Source organism: Watersipora subatra, chromosome 6, assembly GCF_963576615.1.
Source record: "Watersipora subatra chromosome 6, tzWatSuba1.1, whole genome shotgun sequence".
Classification (NCBI taxonomy): Eukaryota; Metazoa; Bryozoa; class Gymnolaemata; order Cheilostomatida; family Watersiporidae; genus Watersipora; species Watersipora subatra.
Genome location: NC_088713.1, coordinates 24008165 through 24014653, shown reverse-complemented (window position 1 = coordinate 24014653; position 6489 = coordinate 24008165).

The following is a 6489-nucleotide window of genomic DNA, read 5'->3' as shown; positions in this document are numbered from 1 at the left end:
CGAAACCTTTTAAACAGGATATTGTCCAACCCTAACTGTCTTATTGATTTTGGGTTCATACCAATCCCATCCCATCACAGCATATACCAATCACGAAGTAGCCAATCAGAACAAACTCTCTAATAGATGTTTTTTAAATCTTTCAACTTCCTTATAAACTAGTTAAATACCCAACTTTGCCCAGGTGATAATAAGGCTTAATGCAGAAAATTTATTTGTATTTACCATATACCAACATTCACCATTCTAACTTTGAAACTTCATATCATGAGAATTGTCGTTTATGTTGAAAATAAAGTTGAAATAGATGTTGAAATAAACTGAGAAAAAAAAACAACCATAAAAGTTTTTAATTTTTGTCAAACAACTGTGACTTTTTAATGTCATATTATGAGGAAATTGTTTTGTGCAGGTTCAATGAATTAAAATAAATAAATTGACGATAAAAATGTTAAAATGGTAATGTGAAGTAGTTAGCTAGTAAAAACTAAATTGAGTCTGTTTTGCTCTGATTGCATTATAAGATAATTCAGTAAAGATACAGTTGATACCAGCGGAAAAAACTAAATAAAAATCTTGAATATGTTAAATTAATTATAACATTTTGTGCATAGAACTGTGTGTGGTGTGCAGTGTGTGATGTGTAGTGTGTGGTGCGTGGTGTGTGGTGTGTAGTGTGAGACGTGCTGTGTGTGGTGTGCGGTGTGTGGTCCGCTGTGTTTGGTGTGTTGTGTGTGGTGTGTGCTGTTTGATGGGTAGTGCATAGTGTGTGGTGTGTGGTGTTTAATTTTTGGTATGTGGTGTGTGGTGTGTGGTGTGTAATGGGTGGTGTGCGGTGTGCGGTGTAGGTGTGTGAAGTAGCTTTGGATTTAGGTGTTGGGTTTGAGTGCGGGTGTGTGTGTTACACAGTAACCCCATGTGGCTTAGTGTGTGCGTGCGTGCGTGCATGCATGCATGTGTGCGTGTGTATGTATGTGTGTGCGTGTGTGCATGTGTTTGTTTTACCGTTGTAATAAAATATTACCGTTCCATCAGAAGCTATTCATCAAATGTTTGAATACGACCTTACTGGTACCTCTCGGTACTGAAGCAAATGTAACAATGAGATATCGTGCTCTCTTTGTCTGACCGAACAAAGAGAGAATGTTGAGGCGCTTTCTACAAATATAATAGAATTATCCGCATGAAAAGAATTGGCTTTGGAATTTTAGCAAATCAACTTTACAAAAAACCTAAAATAGAAGTTCAAGACAACATTAAAAAGCATCGTGTTTCATAGAGTTATAAGAATTTATTGAATCCCAAATAAAACGTCATTTAGCGTGTGCATATGCTATGCAGTATATGATAATGTTTTGAATCAATATATGTTGCATATCTTAGTGGTAAGAGCCCTTAGATTTGAAACTTCTGGTTGCATTATTTGTGGTTTCAAATCTATCAGAATGCAGAGCTTTAAATCCAGATTTTTATAGCTATAGCTGGACATACACAGACACAAAAAATATGAGAAATATAGGTAAATATTTCTTTATATTGAGTGAAGATCTATGTTGAGATCATCTATGGTGGCTGTAAGGTTTTAAAAATGTCTAACAGTCTTTGGTATAATAATATTGAAGAGTCAGGATAGTGAGTTGAAGAGAGTAACAGAAATTTCATGAAGTGAAGTACATGATAGTGAATCTAGTATGTAGGTTTCACGAATACAAATAAACCAACTATTCTCGGCATGCTTTACAGAGGATTTTATTACATATAGCACAACTGTGGAAGTGAGCAACTTTAGGATGGGGCAATATGTTCAAATATTTTGTTATGTGATGAGTAGAAATGTGGTAAATCTGTATGTTAAATGATAATAAATGATGGATAATAGTAATCAATAAGGATAATAATTATAATGATAATAATAGCTATAATGAATCATAAAATGGCCGCTATGAATGTTTTTGTTGTAAATATTCTTAGTAATTATTCAGTTAGTTGTTACATGAAAAACTAAACAAGTACCACATCTTGAAGCTAGTATATTGCTAAACTTACTATAGTAAAAGAGGTACGTCATGAATCCAGCTCTAGTGACGTTAGGCGTCACATCCGGTTGTTATGTTTATTTTAACTGATGTAAAGGCTATGTACTTTATTATTCCATAGATATGGAAATGGCCTGTATGGCTTAATGAGTTAGCTGGCTGCCTCTTGAATTCGCTGTTTTGCTTTTCAACTCAATGGAATGCAGATTTTTTGTTGGTAAAATTTAATTGCTACAACTGTATATACCAATGTCAGACTTTAAGATTGTATTTAAATATGTGTATACAGTCAAACGTAGATAACTCGCCCACGAATAGCTCGAACACATGGTTAACTCAAACGGTTTCTTGGGTCTGTTCTCACGTAATGATAAATTGCTATAGATAACTCAAACTCAACTCTGTTAACTCGAACAGTTTTTTGCCCAACGGCTACCGAAACGGTTGTTATTGCTTTAGAAAATCCCTTTATTCCAAGCCATAGAGGTAAACCTCAACTTTTCGTAATTCATAAGCGTCGTTATTACCACCATCGGCCAAATATTTTTCTCAGCGGCTTTTCTAAAGGTTTGGTGAAATGTGATTTATACCAAACATCCACATAGCGATCGCCCTTTGGAAGCAAGGAAAAGTGAGATAATCTTTGCATAAACTTCAAGAAAAATTGGCAAAATTGATCGTAGGTATAACGCTCAAAAGAAAAAGAAGTATTTTCTTTTGAGCATTTCAACAACGATCAAGTTTTGCCAATGTCAATCTAAAAAAACGTCCTGGCAATAACATCATCTCAAACAACAAACCAATCTCAAGTGATAGAAAAATCTCTATACTTTTTGATAAAAATGTGTTAAATTTTACATTAGAAACATTTGATTTGAAACAAGCCATTTGTGCTTTTGATTTATATTATAATTTTATATGTACATGTATCTACTAATAATTAAGTAAATACATGGACTTGTGACAGTGCTCTGATAACTTGAACATTCTGATAATTCGAACACCTTTGCTCGGTCTCGTGAAGTTCGAGTTATCCATGTTTGACTGCATATTTATTTATACTGATTTGAAAGTGGACAAAGGTTGTCGATCTTTATTCAGTCGATGCCGGATAATGACATCTATTCATCAATACATCGAGGGTTTGTTGCTCAGACTGATTTCGTAAACAGACATTCATTACTGTTACGTTATCTCCCTACAGTGTGCTACCTGCCAATGTATCGATAATATTGTCATTGCTATCGTTCAGTTATGTTGGAATTTCCTGTTAAGTTTTGCAAAACTCTTAATTTAATCCAGATTTGATGCACTAAAACTTGCATTTTACAGCCTACTGTAAAACATTCATTTAGTTGCCACTATATAAATAGGGTTGAAAAAACAGTGCCACCGTTTAATTGAAAGTCAGTTTTATTCAACCACCACTTTTAATTTCTTTGATCTTTACGAATCCAAAATGAAAGGTGATCAGTAGAAAAGTGTCCACAAGCTGGTACTAATAAACAAATACTGACTCATTGACATCAATAATAATTAATAAGTTCATTGTTTTCATGGTTTTAGTGACAGTGTACATGAGTAGATCCATGGTTCATTACAATGATCAGAATCGCACTCTGATTCAACCATAACAGTTTCAACGTAACTATAAGAACTAAATCTGATCCATTGTTTTCAGAAACATATGTAATATGGTTTGGAAACTGACTTGAAGACTTTGAAGCGTTTTGATGAATGATGGGAATTCTCTTGAGGAACCCCCTATTATGTAATAGCAACCATTGGTATGACGTATCAAAGTCCGTATTGTAGCTCAAAAACATTTACGGCTTTTCTTTTACTTATAAAGCGACACTATTGAAATAATTAATAATTGTATCCCGCTAATATATTTTTATTTCAAGTTTTTGGTTTTTTAGCTACATCTGTTATTGAGAGAACCGGGGAAATACGATTTGGCTTAAATCCTGAGAATTAATTTCCATTAATTAGTATCTTTTCACTTCTTTTTCATTCAGAATTTATCTTTCCAAAATTCTGACAAGCTGATTGGACTTTCTAACCACAACTGCTTTCTTGAAGTTACCAGTAAATAAATAAAGGTGTGCACAGAACATAGTCAACCTGAATAATAAATTATGATACAAGTAGTACGAGTAGCTGATGTTATTTCCTTGATAGTGCACGGCTTATGCATTTATTTTGTGCATATCTTTTAAAAACCTTTTGTCTCTTCATCCTTATCTCTTTGCTGGTTGAGAGCTCTTGTAGAGCCTAAATTGTCAACTTACTGTATTTAGACACAAGGAGTAGCAATAAATAATAGAAAATATTACCTACTTATTTTATTAAAGAACAGGAAGTAAAGAGTGACAAGCAGTCTCTGACAACATTGTATGATTTTGCTCACAATATTCACCATTGAGATAACCTCAGCTAGTTTCCTTTTATAATAGTTTATTCTTTATTCTAATTTACCAGCTCTTCACTAATACACACTAATTATTAACAATAACATTTACTAATTGATATATTTTAGTAAATTGAAATTATAGCATAGACCCAGAAGATTTTGTTCTAACAATAACCCACTGCCATAGGTCGTTGTGCTTGTATCCAAAAATTAACAAGAAATATTTTACCCAAATCTTGATTGGTCAATGAATATCTAAAAACTATCTTTGCCTTGCTAAAAACTTGTTGAAGGAAATGGGTAAAACACAGATTGAATTTGTTCAATTTGCGAATGGTTGTACGATTGAGGCAACCAACCAGGGCAAATTGAGTAAAGTTGCATTTTTAAGGCATTAGGCCTAACTTGTTGACATTGATTGTTTTGCTTGAATCCAACCGGTTATCAAAAATAATTTACCTAAATCTTGGTTGGTCAATAAATATAAAGAAAAACATTTTACGGCTGACTGAGACTTTTTAAAGAAAACAGGTAAAATTTAGTTGGAGTTTATTAAATTAACAAATTGCATTTTTTAAGGCATTAGCCCTACGAGCTAGCAGCTGTAATACGACCAATGAAAACTGAGCAGAGCGCATTTTAACTGCGATGAAGTGTTGTCAATTTTAATTGTAAAATATCTTAGCTATCAGATTACCTAAAACATCAAAAGCAATCACAAATGATAGAACAATATCAATACTTTTTGATAAAACATATTAAAAAGCTTTTCTTTAAATGTTCTTTTCTGGTTTTTAATACAAATGAAAATATCTCTGATTGCTAAAAAAAATCATGAGCTGACAACATCTGGTGAATCAAACTTGATTAGAACTTTTCAAGTGTCCTTTTATTTATAGAGTAAAGCTACCTGTGAGGAGGCGGGCCCACATACATTGATTACTACCCTAGGACACTTATGTATTCGCGGCATCTAACTTTTGCATTTTCGCGGCAACATCCTCTCGCGAAAATTTCATGAGTGAAGCAAAACTATCATAACGAACGAGCGAAAACGCGAAATTAAATGGCTTTTTTCATTGATATTCACAATAATATCGTCATTTTAGAAATGCAGGCAATTGCGTGTGTGGTTGGCTCATTGGGCAATTTTTGCTAAACTCATTATAGCTCATACACCGACTGAGCAACATGGCCAAACCAATTAAGATATTAAGTTTCTTTGGAAAAGCCTAGACAAATGAAGAAGATGATGATATTAGTTTAGTCATTTAATTTGTAACTCATGAGGATGACAGTCTGGTAGGAAAGTCATAAAAGTAAATAATAATTATTGTGGTGATGAACTTTATTACCAACCAATAGCAATAACAACCCGGAGCCACGGCCACAGCGGCAACGCGTGCTATAAATACTTGAATTCTAATATTGGTACCACATCAGTCACTGTGGCAGGGACGTTGACGTCATTGATAGTCCAGGAGTCAAACGGCAGCAAGCAATCAAATTGCATTATTGATCTCGCCTACACATTTCTACCTGCGGTTCACAAATACAAACTACCGTACTTTTTGGACTATTAGCCGCTACTTGTTTCTGATGATTTGAGCCATGCGGCTTATATAAGAGTGCGGCTAATCTGTGGTTTTTTCTTTCACCGCTAGGGCGCACTAACATGAATCTCCAATTAGTGCGCTTCTAGCGATGAAAGAAAATATGAAACGATGCCTCACGGTACTGTCCCGTTAGACACTAAATTAAAAAGCGTCGATAATACGAAACTGTGCCGTTCTGCACTGTTCCGTTTTAAACGGCAAAGTTGCTGCCACGTTAAAAAGCACAGTCTTTAGTTCTGCGGCCTATACAAAGGTGCGGCTTATTATTGTTTTTTGGAAATTAAAGCAGATGCAGTTTATATAGAGGTGCGGTTTATAGTCCGAAAAGTACGGTAGTCCCAAATTGAAAAATATTTTGTACCAGTGAACTAGACCTGAGGAATCTAATGATGTTTGCTCCGCTGCATTTGTTTTCACATCA